An 18,906-nucleotide genomic window follows, 5' to 3' on the forward strand; every position below is an offset into this window, starting at 1 on the left:
ATCCTAGAGTAATGTAAAAAAGAAATGCTGGCATATACTGGATTTGAACCGTGTTCAACTAGTTTTACTATAGTTTGGTTTCGTTACAAATGTGTAAGAGAACAGTAACACAATGAAGGAATGTAAGCGAGCAGGGCAATAAATCAATGCAACATCTATGTTACACCACATATTTGCATGACTAGAACTCCAGTTGTCATGAGAAAGATTTCTCATGTATTTTTTAAAAATTGTATTTTTATATGCAGACTACGAGTTTTCAGCATTTGCCTCCTACACTTTTAGGTTTGTTACTGTTCGGTAAAATCTGTGCTATTGTTTTAATTAAAAGAGGGTATCAACGCTGGATCATTTAAACAGGGCCTGTACAATTTAAGAGGGTGGATACAAGGGCTTTATTTTTAAAACGGTAACTGGTGGTTTATTGTGATAGATGAACACAGAATTCCATCTCCTTTGAGTTTATGACTATTTAATTCTGCCATGACTGCATGTACTGTACCTAGCTGAATGATTTGTGTGTCTGTGATTGTTTCTAGGATCTCTTTCATTGCACTGTGCTACTTATTAAACTTAAAAATATTTTATTTCAAAATAATTAAAATGAGCCAAGGTTGCCATTTACACATGACTTCGTTTTGCCACTGCCTTGAGAATTTTAAAACCCTGCCATCAGCAGAAATTCATGCTCAATAATTACTTTCTGATGTACCACACAATCTAATGTTTTACCAATTATGGACATGAGGAAGGCAAAGAAGGTGTGACTCAAGGTGAATGAACACCAAAGAAGGCCTGATTCTCTGTGGTGTGGCTAATTAATGTGTTTAGACGACTCAGGATTGCACTCTTTTATTCTGTATCTGCCAGTACTTTCTGGATGTGGAAACAAAAGTACTACCTCTTTTTTTTTTGATTTTTCTTTTTTGTTGTTGTTGTTCTATCTATAGCCATGCTAAAGTACTGTGATATATTCCTCTTTTTTAATTCCACTATTAACTTTTCCAAGTTTGCCATTGCCAAGGTTGTTGCAATGACTAGCTTGTATTTTTGGGATGTGCTGTGATATTTCAAACCTCTCTAAATGTATGTATCTTTTCTGGATGCTGTCCCAGGACAACCAGTGCTTCTCATTAGTGCAGAACTATTTCAGATATCTGGTTAAGTACTGGCAACAGAAATATAATGGGAAGGGGAAAAACCATTAGAGAGATAGTAAAATCCAACACTATTGTGAAAAAAATCTCAAGTCAACTACAAAACTGAACTCAAGCATTTCTGGAAATATCATCTAAGAACTTTCTAAATTGATTGAAATAACTGTACCACTGTTCTTTTGGCCCTTATACAAACTTCCCAGGCACACTGATACATGCTGGAAGTGTAAGCTCTCTACATGGAAATTGTAAAGGACATTAGAACCTGGATTCCTGACAATGTATAATTAGGACTACATAAATATTAAGATCTTGCAATGTCTCATGATTTCACTGTCAGATTTGCTTTTTGGCATCATGCTTCAATTATAAGAAAATCTTGTATTTAATCACTGAGCTCCATTTCTAAACGGAGCTGGGTCATATTTATGTTCTAATAAAAGTATTTTTTGTCACTGCCTCCAAAAGGAACATCGAATTAACCAAAGCAAGTATTTTCCTAAGTTTATGGAACTTCAGTAGAATATACTACCATAGTCTCACTTACATGGATACTGAAGGTTTTTTCCCTGCTGTGTATTAGTTTATTTGTTGTTGAGCTTCAATAAAATTTTGAAACGTGTGTAACTTGAAGTACATCTCACTGTCTTCAGCTGGGATGCTGACATGCTGGAGTGTGTGCTTAAGTGCTTTGTTGGAGGAAGAACTAGGTTATTTCTCATATATCTTTCTGTTGAGACCAACTCTGACTGATATATAGGAATAGAAATTATGAAGATTGACTTTATAATTTATTAAGTACACAGTACTTGGTGCTTTAAAGCCTAGTTGCCATTTGGGTGGGAGAAAATGAAGCACAAATAGTAGAGTGCAAGATTTAGAAAGCTAATAGGCTGAATCTATGTGGATACTATTTTTTCTCTTAAAGCAAAACACATCAAAAATATTTTTCAACACTCCTACAATGTTTTCTGTTATTTTAGTTAAAAACATATAGGTCTAATCCTATATACAGAAGCATGTTGACATTCTCCAGTATGGCAAAGTGAATGACTGGGGGAGAGAACAACCTGCAATCCTGGTTGTTCATTCCTGGCTGGAGGTGCAGCTGATGCCTGTGACAGCTTGTGTGGGTGGATTGTCGCACCATCTTGCCACTCCATGACTCGGTGCCAACGGATCCAGGCCCCTAAATTGTACCAAGGATTCTTTCCAGCTTATCTTGCAGTGATTGCATCTTTACAAGGATCAGCGCACGGAGCACTTTGGGAGTAGAAGGCAGCTTTGCAGTTCCTTTGCAAACTGGTGGCTATAGGTGAAGTTTATGACAGCTCACAGAGCAGGATGGTAGAGTTTTCCCAGAGGTGATACCCTGAGCCCTGAGTTAGGACTTTCAAGCCCTCAGCTACAGCCAGTCTATTACAGTGTTTCCATTTGCCAAAGCCCCCAAGCTCTCCAAAAGCTGGTCTGAGGTATGGATTTGGTAATGTAACATTTCATACTGAGAACGACTTGTGCATCTCTGGTATGCACAAATCATTTAGCACAAATGATCTACAAGCACCCCCAGAGCTTTCACTTTATACCTACATTCCAGATATAAAACCATCTGTGAAATAGCTCCAAAGCAAAGAACTTTCTGTGTATTTACATGGAAATGAGCACAATGAGGTTATAGCAAAACCAAGCTTATGTGGGCTGGCTACATTGTATTCTGATTCACAACCAATTTGCCAGTGTTTGATGCAAGAGTTCTGAGGTGTTTTGTGGTCTTTTTTGTATGTTATTTCCCAGGATGCTCACCTGTGATAGTGCTGTGTGATAATGGCACCCAAGTGTGAGCTTCTAGAGGGGAAAAGCCGAGTGCTTTGGGGAAAGGCACTCAGTATTAATGTGGGAATTCTGTTCTGCTGTACACATGATCTGATTATCAGTCTCTGAAAGCCTTCTGCTAGTGTATTTACAAGAATACTGCTATCAACTATATAGTGCTTGTTCATTCATCCTCCACAAGTAGTAGGTTAGGAATAGTGGAAGACACTTCAGGGGAATTATTTTTTAATAGTTTCTCTTATGTATTATGTTTGATTTGGAAAGCCAAATGTTGCTCTGTGTTTACATTTAGAGAGAGAAGGCTCTAGAAATGCAGTTTATGCTTGAAGCAGGTGGTGGGGATTCTTTCAGGGGGTAAATCACTCCAGTCTCAAATCAGATGTGCTTATCTTACCTTAGGCAGTTCCATTGTGAACAGAAGAGGAGTTGTCAACCACTGTCACACTTCCTGGAGATTTGATTGAGTTTTCCTTTGCCAGATAATCTGGACCATTCCCATTGAGCAATCAGAAGTTAAGAACCAAAAGCTGAAACTGAAATCAGTAATGGCTATGGGGGGGTGTGTGGGATGAAGAAAGCAGAAAAAGACAACACTACTGGTTGCTGAAGGTAGCAGCTTCTCCTGATAATAGTGTAAAATGCACCATCTTATATTAGTTGGAGTTTCCAAGTAGTGAAGGCTTTGTGCCAAGTGTATCATGGGCTATGGTTCTGCCAAGATATAATGCAGGCATGAATAGTCAAGGTCAAGGTATGCATAGATGGACAAAATCTTCACCACACAGATATGGCAGAAAATTATACTTGTGGCTGTTGCTATTCTGAGAGTTTGATGTCAGACAAAAATTCAGGTGTATGCTTAAAGTGAGGACAAAGCTGGAGAATAATGTGTCTTTGTCTAAATCATTGGTAAGAAAATTTCAGAAATCATTCCCCAGCCCAGCCACATGAACTCTGTCTTTTTCAGATCCACTCTAAAGCACCAGTTCTTTATTCTTAAGCTGTTTCTATCTGTGCTGTGGACTGTCGTGATATTAGTATTGATCTGCATAGTTCAGTTTCTTCCTGATGAAATGGTCTGAAAAATAATCTGCACCCTGTTCTTCCAGAGTTCCCAGAACCTGGTGGCTGCCTGGGTGGTCAGCCTGATCCAAAGCTTCAGACCCAGGACATTCTGAGTCCCTTATATTCAGATATTTATTCTGCACATTCCCAGATTACAGCTCTGGGCCAGGCTAACTCATGACCATATGGGGAGAGTCCTGGACACGTGTTCCTGGAATGGCTGTCCAAAGCCAGAGCACCTGCAAGGTGCCTCTGGAAGGGAGGTTTTAGTCCTTTGTATTGCTGATGTGGGCAGCAAAGCTTTAACCCTGCCATTAACTTGTTATGATGAACAAGACCCAAGAGCTATCTGCTTTGAGGAGACTAAGTAAAAAATTCAGATTAAAAAAAATCAAAAAGAGGAAATTCACTATGAACTGAAAGCCTTGCTTTTCAGGCGGGTCTACTTCTGCATTTTGATGCATTTCATATATCTGCCTCACTCTTCTTTTCTTTCTAGTGAGAAACTGAATCCTTAGATGAACCTAGGATTTTGCCTCTGTTACAAAATTAAGAAGATGCGAAGAAGAGAAAGAGAAAAACTGTTAGCATCTGAAGTCAAGAATAACAAATTCATGTTCTATTAGACATCAAAGAATCCAAAAAGGAGACAAGATACTGGGAACCAGACCTCATCATTTTCATATCTCCAAAATTACTTTCTGCCTATATTTTGGGAATTCCTTTTACTGCATGACCAGCACACAGGTCAAGGGCGACTATTCTCCCCTCTGCTCCACTCTTGTGCACCCCACCTGGATCACTGTATCCAGCTCTGGTATCCCAACATAAGGAGGACATGGAGCTGCTGGAGTGAGTCCAGAAGAGGCCACAAAGATGATCAGAGGGCTGGAGCACCTCTCCAGTGGAGACAGGCTGAAGGAGCTGGGGCTGTTCAGTGGTCTGGAATGAAAAGCTCTGGAGACCCTAAGCAGCTTTCCAGTGTGTAAAGAGGGCCTACAGGAGAACTGGAGAGGGACTTTTTACAAGGGCATGGAATGACAGGACAAGGCAAAAGGCTTTAAACTGGGAGAGACAATTTTTAATTAGGCATTAGGAATAAACTGTGTGGGTAGTGAGACACCTGGAAGAGGTTGCCCAGAGAAGCTGTGGATGCCCCATGCCTGGTTGGATGGGGTTTTAGGCAATCCAGTATAGTCGAAATTGTCCTTATCCATGGCAAGAGGTTTGGAACTAGATGGTTTTTAAGGTCCCTTCCAACACAAATCACTTTAAGATTCTATGATTCTATGTTATGGGAAAAAATCTTACCTTAAGTAGATGTCAACAGTAGGACAATATTATTCTTACAGTAAATACAAAACACAGCACTGTACCAGATACTGAGAAGATTAACTGTATCCCAGAATCCAGAATGTGGGTTTTATGTTAATGCATAAAGTTGGAGAATGAGGAAATGATGTCTGTGATATGCCTGTGTCTGTGTTGAAACAACACACATGATAGTGCATGTAAATGATTCTTTAAAATTTTACCCAATACTGAAGTTTCTGAAAGAAGAATATGCTATTTAAATAGTTGTCCTCTCAAATAAATTGTATGAGAAATGTTTTGATGAAGTTTACTGGTCTTACAGCTGTTTAAATTTTTCATCAATAAGTGGATGAAGCTTGAAAAGGTGATCAAACTCTGACTGGTTCCTGGGCTAAACACATTCATTGAAATAGAGAGATTTCATGAAAAGTAAATACTGCTTAGAGTTAATACAAAGTGAAATTAAGTGCATATGTAGTTGATTGGGTAACCAATCCAGGGACATAAACAAGGAACATCATGGGTGGGAGCTGAACAACGCTCTTGAATCATCAGCAACACAACCACAAGTTTTGTATGCAGAAGACACAGAACTGACTCTCTGGTTAAAGGCAATTTTGTCTTGGCTGCAGAAGGGTTGTGAAGATTCCTACTTGGAGGAAGATGCAGCACTGAAAAGGGCTTTGTTATCTCCTCTTGAGCAGTTGGGCCATTGCCTTGACTCAGATGTAGTGGTATGTGTTCATGCCTATGTGCTGAGACTGGAAAGCAGTCCTATTCAGGACTGCATACGACAGCTCAGAGCTTGGCCAGTGCATGGCATATCCTTCCCACTTAAGTAGAGCTTGTTCTCAAAAGCGCAGTATTCACAGGAGCTCCTGGCCAAGAGCTGAGTGCCAGCTTGTAACAAATCTGAGGCTTCAAACAATGGATAATCAATGAAGCTAGAGATGAACAATGCCCATGTTGTTGCATGCTATTCCCAGTGTTTTCCTAGATGCTCGCAGTGTTTTTAGACCATCTCTATCTGTGGTAAAAACTGACTGTGTTGTGCTGAATCCTTATGGTGGAGCAATTTTTACTAGACTGAGGTTTCAGTTTACTTAATTGCCTAAGCTAAGAGAGATGTACTGTATAGTTACTGATGTGTGAAGTGGTTCAGTTTTTCTTTGGTTCCATATTTGGCTGTTCTCTGCCTGGCTGTAGCCATGCTGCTAATATAGTGACTAGGATTGTTTCCCAGCACCCTGTGCTAGGTGGATTTTTTTATGTTACCAGTAGTAATTGTAGTAGTGCTAATTGCTGCCACTAGTAATTGTCTGCCAATGGTATAAAAAGTTGCAGAGTCTCAGCAGAGTTATTGTTTTCTCACACTTTGTCTCTGAAAATACTAAAATAGTAAAGAAAATGGGACTACAGCTGCAAAATGGGAAAAGTAACAACAGGATCACTGATAATAATTTCCATAAAAGTTTCCATCAGATCAGGTTTTAGTGGGGTGTTTAAATGCGTAGAATGAAAAAAAAAAAAAAAACCCTGAATCTGAAAGGCAATGCAGATGTTAATATTCTACAGTAGTTTATTTCCTTCCTCGCCGTCATCCTTTCTGCATGGTTATGAAATTCCCCTCTGCCTGTAAGAAAAATATCTGTTTTATTTCAATTCTACACATTGCATTCTGAGATACAGGGGCAATATACATTGTTTCAGGAACTCTAGTAACCAGTACATCTTAACCAGGATAAAACAAGACAACATTTGGCTCATAGCATGGACAAGGACAGTCATTTATAAAATTTGTTAGACATGATTTACTAGAAAAAGAGTGATTCTTCCATGCCTAATGGCTTCTGCCATGTGTTTAAATACAGCTGTTATTTTCATTATATGTTATATGAAGACCAATCTTGTTACAGAAGAAGAGTAGGAATAGTTTCCTTGACTGAAAAGCAAGTGTTGGGTTAATCAAAATCACAGACTCAAGCCACAAAGCTAGGTTAATGCACTTAGTGCTCCTGGGCTTCAGAGTTCATTCCATTGAACACCTTGTCCTATGGTTACAGAGTTTATTGTCTCCAAAAAGCTATTTGACACAAGTTATTCACAAGTTATAATGTGATCAGCAAGTGCAGGGAAAATAAAGGCAATATTCCCCTCTTTAGTTCTTGACCATCTGCAAAAGATTCTTATAATTGATTGGAGAATTAAATGAAAATACTGTAGAACCCATGCCTGTTTCATCAGCACAGAGTCTGTGGGAATTGAGTTCAACAAGTGCCTCAAGCACCACTGACATCTCCTTTTTGCTATTACCCAGGGATGGTTTTCTCACTGAGGTTGTTACTGATTCTCACTGAGTCTGTACTGATTTTAGGAGATGATAGCAGAAAATCTGGTTTTGAATCCAAATTAACATACTCAAGGTCTTTATGGAAAGGGAGTTAAAGAGCTAGTATCTACCAAAGATAACTCCTGTGGGTTATTATATTTAGTATCAATTTTGTATTCAACACAGTATAAATAAATAGGCATTGTGCTTTTCTGTGGATTCAAAAAGAGTAGTTTGTTGCCTTGAGGTAGTTACTGTGTGAATCAGACATGACACAGGAAGGGTGACTACAAGTCCTCAGAGTTGGGCAGGTGAGCATGATGTGTAGAGGTAGGTTGTAAATAACTTCTGCTCTTTGGGTGAATTAATAGTGAGAGGGAGTTGACGTGGAGGGGCAGAGAGCGAGTAGGCAGAAAGCTAATTGAAAGCAGCAACTTTTGAGTAGGGCTAGAAGAGAGAAGTTTGTAAAGTTTGTGTTTTGAGGCAAAAGAGCTTTATGAAGTGTGCACTGGGTCCATGTGGAGTTAAGGAAGCACGCAGCAGAATTCCGCAGTGTTCGCAAAATACCTACTGAGGCTTCACAGACATTGTACAGTGCCCCGGTTAGCCTTGTTAACTTTATTGAGTGTGCTTCGAGGACATGCAGACTTTCAAAGTATGGGAAAACCACTTCTAACAATTAACTGGCTTACTCTCTCCCACCTATTGTTTCATACCTAATAAAAGCCAACAGCAAGCCATTGCCAAAGAAAATAGATACAATAATATTTAGGTTAGTTAGGTTTGAGATATGACAGGCTAAAAAGGATGTCCCCAGACATCTTGGGACTTAAATAATCCCCATTTTTTTTTCCTGTCTTATTTCTCCCACTATCATAGGATATGCTCTTAAAACTAAATTTTCCCTGATCTAGTAAGTGGTTTTGGGAAGATCAGTCAATTTATAGAGTGCTTCTATATGAACTAATTTATAACTGGAAACATGTTTCAACTTTACTATGTCAGGGACGTAGTAAATTTCCAAGTGATAAAATTACCTTTTTCCTTAAGCAGAGCAGCCAGCATCAGCATTATCATTTACATCCCTTTGCACATGGTGTGGCACAGGAAATGGCACACCATTATCAGATGGCTGTTAAGGTGGATGCAGGGAAATGGTGAGGTTGCTGGCATGGCCTCAAAGACAGACATCCACAGATGTTCTGCAGTCACTTCAGTGAATGTAGTTAAAAGGTGCCTGCTCTGCGCTTGGGGAAATTTTTGCTTAAACAGAGAACATTAAAGTTTGGAGGAGGTCATGAATATCTTTCCCAAGGGAGAAGGGAGGAGCAGCAAGTTTATAGGGAAGAAAAGCCATACAGGTTTTCAAGAGGAGCGAGGCAGCAACAAAGAGTCAGACTTCATCTGCCTCCCACAGTAGGGTGGTGGCTAATGTGGTGTCATGTGCTGTTGCGGTGTTACGCAAAGCATAGCCTTGTTTGACCTTAAAATGGGATCCAAGGGTGCCACTTCTTGAACTTGTCAAGAGGACACACCCTGTGCAGAAGATAAATAATTGATTGATCAATTCAGAGAGAGGCCATGTGGAGGTTAGAGCATCAGAGATGATGATCAAGGTCAACGTGTCTCAGGAAGTCTTTACAAGAAGGGCTACACCACAGGACTGTCATGAGACAATCGGCCAGATCAACATCAAAACTGGGATAATTGTGTGCTGGGAAACACTGCTCAGGGCAGGACAAAGCTTTGGGCTCTCTGGTCTGCTCTCTGTTCTGCATGTTCTGCCTGTTGGTAAGATTCAACAGCTTTCTCTCTTCAGGCAGTGCTTCACAGTCATATGCTTTTGCATGCTGCTGCACACAAAACAGTCACTGAGGTCTTCCTAACCAATCAGGTGATGGAGTCACACTTGTACTTAATTGCTGCTGTTTTAGAGTCAGACTTAGCTCCTCACAGCAGGTTATCTCTTTGGTAATGCTATCCTATTGACTATGGCATTATTCCCAGTATCCAGAACTATCTATATTGCCCATGTTTGTCTGCAGATTCAAGCAAAGCCCGTGGAAAGGTGTCATTCTGCATTTCACAAGTGACTGTGCATGTTACCTATGATTATAGCGTGACACCTCTTAGTCATACATCCACATCTGATAGTAACTGGAAGAGACTAGAGACAGTAAAGTCAGAAAACCATAGATAACAAATGCTTATGTATTATGAACTGTGTGATATTAAGAGATAGGAGGAGGAAGACACAGTGACACAACAGTTAACAGGGGCCTAAAGCATTACTCTCTTATTTGCTGATAGAGATGACTTGTTTCTCACCTACACAAAGGAAAATTATAGATGAATCTGTCATAGGTAGAACTTTTGCCATTTTTAAGACTCAGGTCAGAGCAGTTACAGAGTTATTACCTGTTGACACACAGTTCTGTGGTATCAATAGTCTCAGCATGCAGTGTGGTCCTTGTTTTGTCATACATATGGCAGTGACTGTCACAGCTACCCAGAACACTGTGAGAAGTACAGAAGTTCAGTAGACAGGGTCAGGACCTCTGAAAGGTGATGTGGAGATCACTGAAGAGAATTTAAAAGGTGAGCTACCAAATGAAAAGTACAGAAATGAACTGTGCTAAGCTACCAAGCTACTCTGTGCACAAACAGAAGTGTACGTGTTGTGCAGAGTAAAGGTAGAAAATCTTGAGTTCTTTTTCCAACCGACACTTGGTATGTTATCATGGTGCATAAAATAATGGGGGAGAAGCAGCAGTGAAGCAAAAATAATAAAACTCATATTTAAAAGCCAAACCAATGTAAAATGCATAAATGTACCAATGGGATCTAATGCTAAATTTTAAAGGCTAAGTTATAGAAAAGAAGAACAAGGCAGTTTATCCTTTTCCATAAGTTAGCAAGAATGAGGGAATGCCACCTGCCTGTATGGCAGGCCACTGCTTGATCTGTAGTATCTGGAAACACATTCACTGTAGGTAAAATACTTATTCCCATACTCCATTTGTGCAGCTGGTACTGGATGCCAATGCAACACTGGCCAGAGAGAGGGACAGTGTCTTACCTCTCATCTGTAATGTGTTACGGTCCTCTCTTCTGATCTCCTTCCAAACCAGTGCCAGAGTGTGCTGGCAGTGCTCCTGTGGACTCTGCAACAGAAAACAGACCACACCCTTGCCATGACTATTATGTACCTCTCTGACGGCACTTCAGCATCAGCCCAGAAGTGTAAGGATCAAAAGGACTAGCAAATTCTTAAATTTAAAAACCACAGCGTTTGGAAAAATGCTTCTAATACTCTAACATCTTTAAATCTGAGATCTAATATTTGATTTCATGTAGGCTAAGGACAAATTTTCTGCCCTACTAGCAAAGGAATTTCACCATGTTTTTCAAAGGCATGTTATATTTTACTGACTTAAAATGATTTATGACCAAGTAAAACTTATTATGAGTAGCAACTATGCATGAGGGAGTGGAGGATTACAGATTGGTAAAACAAAATCCAGAGGAAGGTGCATTAGGAGGTTCAGATGGGGTTAGATGTTCATTGTCAGTGCTCTAACAACTTAAAGAATTTTTACATTTACACACTTAGAAGAATGACATTTTATAGTATCAATGGGAAATTGAAGTTCAGTTCTATTCTTCAGAGCTGTAAGAGAATTGCTTTGAGTAGTATAATTTTGGGAGTAATTTCCATATTTGGAAAAGAAGAAGGAAGTAACATGGACAGGTCTCATTTTGAAAGAAATCTGAGGGTTTAAAGTTTACTAAAATAAAAATTTTATTGAAAATGCATTGTTCAAATCTTACTATGTTCCACACAAAACCCTCTAGAAAGTCCCTTGATGAGATTTTATTTGGGATTAGAAATTATCCTTCCTTGGAGCAGGAGAATGCTGTGAATCTTCCACATCGTTCCTGTATGATTCTGTGCTGGAAAATGGTTTGATGGTTTTTAAAATAAAATGGCATATACAGAGAGTTTTCAGATGCACTTAAGCTCCAAAAGTTGATATGAATTATCTGACAATAGTCTTAAGTGAATGCAACTATAAATAAAACTGCAGTTTTACATACTTGCATGATCAGATCTTGGAATTCTGAGGTTTTGAGTGAGAAGTACTATCTTCCTTTATGTAATTAAACAGTGCTACTACAATGAAACCTCTACACTTACATGTTCATGTAGCACTAAGTATAATATTTCAACAGTATAAAATTGCATACCCTACTGTATCAAAAACAGCCTTAGAACTCAGGAAGACCAGTGTCCTGGGGATGTGATACCTAATCTGAATCTATTTTTGGTAATAGACAGTTGATATAAAGTGTTACTGTGATAACTGAACAGTGTTTTGAAGGACCTTAAAAAGGAAACTTATTTTGAAGTGGAAACTGTTGGCTAACTTGCATTTTCCAAGGTTGATATATTTAAAGAGGTATTTAATTATAATACAATATTTCAAATTCTAAGTAGTCTTTTTTATAAGGGATGCATCACAATGTCAAATGTTACAGTTGATAGCGTAGCCTTAGCTTGCACAACAGATTTATAAGAATGGAATTCTTTGTCCTCTTGCTCTTGCTGGAGCATCAGTTTGAAGACTAACACATCAGTAATAGAATCAGGTTGCTTTTTTATCAGCAGCTGATGGTGACACTCTTAAGAAAGGGCCGAATTCATACCTACAAATAAATTTGTCAACAAAATGTGAGCATACAAGACAACGGTTCAGTCACAGTTCACTTTCATTTTTTCTCTTTTGTTCTAGGGAGTAACTTTAAAGTGTCAGCTCTTTCAGCTGAGTGTCAGCCTTTTAATAATTTGCTGCAGTGTGTCAACCCCCTCAGAATTACCATATGTTAGCTGTTTACCATGTCGACTGAAAGCATGCGCATTGAGATGCCCCCCTTTGCCCTACCTGTGTTGCTCCTGGTGACAGCCAGGTGATTATTTTAGCTGACAATTCAGCCACCATCAGGAATGCCCCAGGTGTATTTGCTGTGGCTGTGCAGAGTCTGGGAAGGTCAGTCAGTCACAGAGCCAGCCAGTGGTAGGAATGAGGATGGGTGGTGGATATGCTTGGCAGTCTGGCTAGTGTGAGCAGGAAGATTTACAGGCCTAATCCCTTCCTTCCTTGTCTGAATAGTTAGGCAACCAGGAGACAATTACACTGTAGGTTGTGTGATCTCCGTGGGAATTTGCTTCTGAGAAGTCCTGTCTATGGAAGCAGGAGAATCTGTTTATCCTAATGTCTGCATGAGTTTTTAACTAATGCTACCACTATAGGATGTTATCACCCAGCAGATATTTGAAATACTATAATAACCCTAATTTCCCCTGTCCTTTTACTGTCAAAAAGAAGAATGACAAAAGGCTTTACTCATCGCAAACCTTGTGTTAATAATGGTAATGTGCCAGTGTGTATCTAGTTTTGGACTGTATCCTGTGGCTGGTTCCTGACTGTGAACCGGAGCTTTTGCTGGCATTTTCCTGTGTCTGACATTCAATTTGGACCTGTACTGCAGAGGGAAACAGTAGTAAGCTACTAACAGAGTGCCAGATAGTAAGAGGATGACAAGTCTTTTCCAGTCTTGTGTGAATGCTATTGAATGAGCAGTCAGTGTGCTAGGGGCCAGTGAGCCAACAAATATGTTCAGCGTTCCCAGAAAATAGTCTTCAGAATAGTAGGAGGTGTGATTATGAAGGGGAAGCATTTGAAAGCTATAGATAGTGGAGTTAGGCAGGAGAAGTGAGCTGGCAGGAAGGCATTTTGAAGCAAAATGGGGCTCTTTGTAAGCCTTTCCTGCAGCATCTCTGCCCATCCAGCCTGCATGTCCCACTAGCATGGAGCTGATGGGGGCAGGAGACTGCCAGCACATTTCCCTGTGGGAAAAGAGGAATCAAGGTTATAGGGAAGTGTCAAGGGGACACACACATGGCATGGACACAAAGGGGCATCTCTGCCAGGACTGCAGCTGTAGCAGTGACCAGGACTGACTGTGTATTTCAGTTGCTTTCACCAGTTCTCTGCATACCGTGAAAGTGAGTTCTCTAAAGCTGAATTGTCTGGCAATGTCTCCTTTTATACTTAGCTGTATTATTTACCAATTTTGAAAATGGTTCAGTAGGGGATAACTAGTGTTCTGAGATCATGATGGGTCTAGTCAGCTTTCCAGAGTACAGCAATTACTGTGTGAATAGAGGTGAATGTGACAGACAGGCCAGGTGTCTGCTCTCTCTAACCTGAGCATGAGTTTTCTCTTGTTTATGTGCACACTTCTTCTCTGTGATTAGCCTCAGTGGAAATGCCATCGACAGGGTCCTGCAGGAAGCAGCAACTTAATAGGCAAAATGGAAGGGGTTAGGTGTTCTTCTGTCTTTTTCATTGTTCATTAAATAAGGCAAAATACACAATAAGTGAAGTCTGATTTGCATGGAAATTTGTATGCATGTATAATAGATCTGCATGTTAATGTGGGAAATTACTTTCTTTCAACTCAGTGGCCTGTATGTTTGATTTTTAGAATTATTTGAATTATTTGCTTTTTTGTAACTTTCTGTAAGTTCTATTGCAAAATAATGCATCTAAATTCCTTGAGAAATACTCAAGCACTTGTGGCCTAGTAGATAAGGATGTTATTGCCTTCTGTTGGGAAGTATTTTTTATTCAAATCCATTGGCAACTTTTCGATAAGTTCCTCTTTTCTTCCTCTGTCAAATGTATTATTACAAAGATAACAATGAATGGTGTCATTAAGAACTACCAGACATTTAATAGCCATAATTTACAACTTCTATTCCACAGGCAAATGTCTCTGTGTGCCTATATGTGTAAAAGCCAGTTTTCATTGGGTTTTGAGTGCAGCTAAGTCTTGGAATGAACTAGCAAATATCCTTTGCTTAAACTTAACAATGATTGTACTTGATATTTTCAGAATTAATTTTTATAGCAGTTTTCATTATATTGCTGTTGTGTTCTGGGTACAATAAGGCAGCTTACTTGCAGCTGAATTAAAATCTGTGGTTTAATAGCACTTTGCCTTGCCTAGGCAATAAACTATCTCCCACAAATGGAGGTGCTATCAAGGTAAAACATGTTAAGTTAATTCTGTAACAAATCTCTGTGTTGCTGATGGAAAATATTTCAGAAGAATTACTTCCTGCTATGTGTGGGGGGCTTCATGAATTTCAGGATAATGGAGATAACACTCTCTAAGGGGTCTGCTGAAATATAGTCTTTTCTGAAGCACTGTCTGAATTCTTCTTGGAAGTATTTGTGGATCAGAAACTGGCTATGGCCTAACTACACTTTAATTTGCTTTGCTTTAACAAAAGGTGTCATTTTAAACTGACTTTAGGAATTTGGTGAAAAATCCTGTGTGGATACACTTAATTCAGTTAAACCTAGCTAATACAAATTTAATATGCATGCCTAATTTATAGATACAAGCTAAACTAACAGAGTAAGTTTTTAACTGTTTACATAAATCAGTTTTTAAACAGACAAGGAAAAGCTTTCATATAGCACAAGATTGAAAAGATTGGGGCTGTTTACCTTGGAGAGGAAATGAGTCAGAAGTGAGATGATAAAAGGTTACAGACAACGAAGGTGTAGGTTTTACAGAGCAAGAAATGCTATTTCTACCATCAGGGAAGAACAAGGAGCATTCGGTGAAGGTTAAAAGTGACAAGACAAAAGTAAGTCAGAAGAAATACTCTACTGTATCAGGAACTTACTGCTGACAGAAGTTGAAGTCGCTGGATAACTCTGAGGGCAAGAGTTTAACAGGGTAGGCTTAGGGACAGGATTTAAAGGTTGATTTGGCAGTGTTAACTGCTGGACTCCATGATCTTACATGTCTTTTCCAACCTAAATGATTCTATCAAATTGCAATGGTAGAGATTAAAAAAATAAAAAGAATCATGGAAAAGGTAAATGCTGTTTGTTTGAAGCATCTCTGTTATTGATGAGGTCAATTTCCCCCATATGTAGCTGCTTGTGCAATCTCTCAATTGCAGTATTGTGTCTGGGTAGATCTCCAGTAGCAATTTCTTGTTACTGTACAGATTACCACAATTGTGCCCATTTCCTTCCAAAATCTCATCATGTCTGCTTATTCCCTAAAACCCACAGCAGACTCTTTTGTGGTCTCATTAGGAATTTGAATCACTGCATTTCAGTGTTTCTAAAGAGTAAATGCCACAAATTTGTCTCTAAAGGTGTCTGTCTCTCCCACACATGTGGATATTAGCAAGTACCTTTGTCTGGTTTCCAGAGTATGACAAGGACAGAGTATGGAATACTTTCAGTGTTGCATAATGCTTGGTTCTTGGGAATGGGAGTACATCATAGGACAAGGTATTTTGTTCATAGTTGTAGCTGTTAATCAAATGAACTGGGATGACAGAACTCTCCAGAGGACTCCTGGCTAATATCACAGTCTAATGGAAAGGCTCTTGAGAATTGCCATGGAGAAGCAATGCAGACAGAGCAGGAAAATTAAGATGACCTGTTCTCATCCACTGCCACACCCTGGTGACTCTAGTCTCTTAGACATATCCTGGCACCTCTTGAACACACTTCCTAGAGCCTAAACAGGACTGTATTTTGCTGAGCAAACAGAAGAGCCTAGAGCCAGGCTTTTGAGTTGGATTTGTGGAGACTATGGCAAAGACTGCAGTGCAGAGTTAACCAGCATTTCTGGATTGGTCCCTGTTCAGCCTGGTGAGCTGTGTGCTACATGGATAAGAGGTCTGGAGAGTGACATCTTGTTCACGTGGATTCCAGTCTTTTTGTTGCTTACTGCTCTGCAGCAGACGCTGAGAGTGTCTCTGCTGCCTCTTGGCTCTCCTTAATCAGCAGCTGCTGCTTTTTATCTCTGGAAGAAGCCTAATCATCTCCCCTGGTAGTTAGCGAGAGGTTGTTTTGGGACCCAGATGGTACCTGAGTCTTCTGTATCTCTGGTGCAGACTGAACATCATGGCAGCCCAAGGATGAGTGCACTGTGCTATTTCTTTTGTCTAATGTGCTCAGCTAACCCTGCCAGGTTTTTGATCCACACACGAGTACTCTCACTTTTTGCTGTTTATGATAGAATGAGGTCACAAGTTAGGTCTGAGGCCATTTAATCATTCATTTTGTCTCTATCACTTACTCTCATATCCCACCATCCTTAGTCATGCCTACAGTATCAGCAGACTAATTGTACTATGGTGGAAAGACCTGACATGCAAATCTGCCATTGCTCATTATTCTGGCCTGCTTTGTGTGCCAAGTCTTCTGTCTCTCAAACTATGTACTCCACAGAATCACAGCCTAGTGACAATGACCCAGTTATACTCAAAGTCTGAGAATTTCTCTCTATTTTTCTCCCCTCCCTGTTTTGTTTTGTTTTTTTTTTTTCCTTGGTTTCATTTGTTTTTTTTGTTTTTTATTATTCTATTTTTCTTCATCAGTGCAAGTGAGGGTAAGGCACTGGGCAAGAGAGTGAAGATTAACTTTTTGCCTACTACTTTCTTTTCCTCCTCTCCATTTCTTTCAGTCCCTTTTTGTGGATCTCTGAGGATGCAGCTTCAACAGATCCAGTAGACTGGACAGAGAGTTGATGGGTCAATGGGGGACCTGGGCTGGTTAAAAGAATTTTTAAAAAAATATTTCCTTAGAAGAATTTCAGATTTTACCTTATTTCAATAACTCAGAGACAGTTTCTCACAGCCAGATGTGGATTAATGGCAAGCTGAACAGGAGCCTGTTAGTGAACATTTGCCTTGCAGGAAAGTCTGATACCCTTGCACTTTGGCACTTGGTGTGGATCCAAGACTTTCAGAATGGTGTAAGTCCCAGCAGTAAATGATGCTTACCTCTTAGGTCCTCAGTAAAAGCCTAGAGATTTCATAAGGTCAGATAGCTCTGGAGAGGCAACAGAACCAAAGGTGTGAAAGCTCTGGTTTCACAGTCCATGGCAGTGTGGCTGCCAGGAGGGTGCCCAGCCCTCCTGGAGCCCTGGCCCTGGGAGGCATGACAGCTGCTTGGAGTAAATGACATGTTCCTCAGGCTCGTGGCTACTGCTGACATCAATACCAGTTTCTCTCAGGCTCAGAGAAGTGGTGGGGATCACCTCCCTCCCAAAGCAGAAGCCTGCAGACTGTCCCAGCCATATGGCAGAGGCAGCTTTAAAAAAATTATTCCGTTTGTTAAAATACTGCTTCAAACGAAAAAAAGATGAAAGCAAATAGAAAGTAATTCCTGGTGAACATGAACTGCTGTCTTCTGGCTGGCTCCAAAGGGGAGCCTGTGAACAGCTTGCCAGCTGCACTGGGGAGCAACTTCTCCCATTAAAGGGATACAGCAATGCATTTCTCTTCCCAGCTGGCATTCACTGCGGCTCATGTTTATGGCACTTTCCGGTGGAAGCAGAGCTCTCAAGAGGACTCCTGGCTAATAACACAATCTAATGGAAGCGCCCCTGTGCTGAGTGATACTGAGGATGGAAACCTTACAGCTTGCACTGAAAAGTCAGGCAAGTAAGTAAAAGCTGTAATGATTCATTTCCTTCGTGGATGGACTGTAGAGAGGCATGTGTCGTGTACAGTTACAGCCAGGACGACAGTAAAACCAATATAAAACAAAACCATGCCAGTAAAAGGAACACTAAAAAAATGCCAGTGAAGAGCTGATGCAATGGTGATATATAGCTCATTCTACAACCAGGAAGTGTTTGTCAGTCTTTCTCATGGGAATATCAGGTTGTAATTCTGAGATAAGTAACATTAATACTAAAATAGAGTTTTGTGCCTGTAAACAAATACAGGATTTAGGAGGGTGGCAGTTTTAGAAAAGCTTTTTTCTGATGCTTACCTATGGCTCTTTTTGAAATATTGTTTGCACACTAAAATATACTGCAAGTATAAGTCTACGTCTTGCATTTAGATCTAATGTTACAATGATTGTAAAATAACCCATTTAGAATAATATGCAATCGAACTCCATTAATATTGTGTTGTAGCCTAAAATTTTGCTGTAGTGAAGTTATTTTTATGTAAATAGAGAAGTTTGGATTGGAAAGTAAACAATTTCCATTCTGTATTCTATTCAGCGACTGAACTATATTTCTTTTTGACACTTTTGCAAAACGTGTTACACAGGATTAGTAAAAAAATCACTCACTGGAGCTTTTATATTT

The 18,906-nt window shown here is 39.7% G+C and overlaps 1 protein-coding gene across 11 annotated transcripts in view; it reads left to right on the top strand.

Annotated features, from left to right (window-relative positions):
• The window catches only part of RBMS3 (RNA binding motif single stranded interacting protein 3), a 703,116-nt gene that overhangs the window by 1,931 nt on the left and 682,279 nt on the right, over nucleotides 1-18,906 (top strand). The gene's annotated exons all lie outside the window — the stretch shown is intronic.

The sequence above is a fragment of the Lonchura striata genome, chromosome 2 (genome assembly GCF_050655825.1).
Source record: "Lonchura striata isolate lonStrDom1 chromosome 2, ASM5065582v1, whole genome shotgun sequence".
In the NCBI taxonomy this organism is placed as follows: domain Eukaryota; kingdom Metazoa; phylum Chordata; class Aves; order Passeriformes; family Estrildidae; genus Lonchura; species Lonchura striata.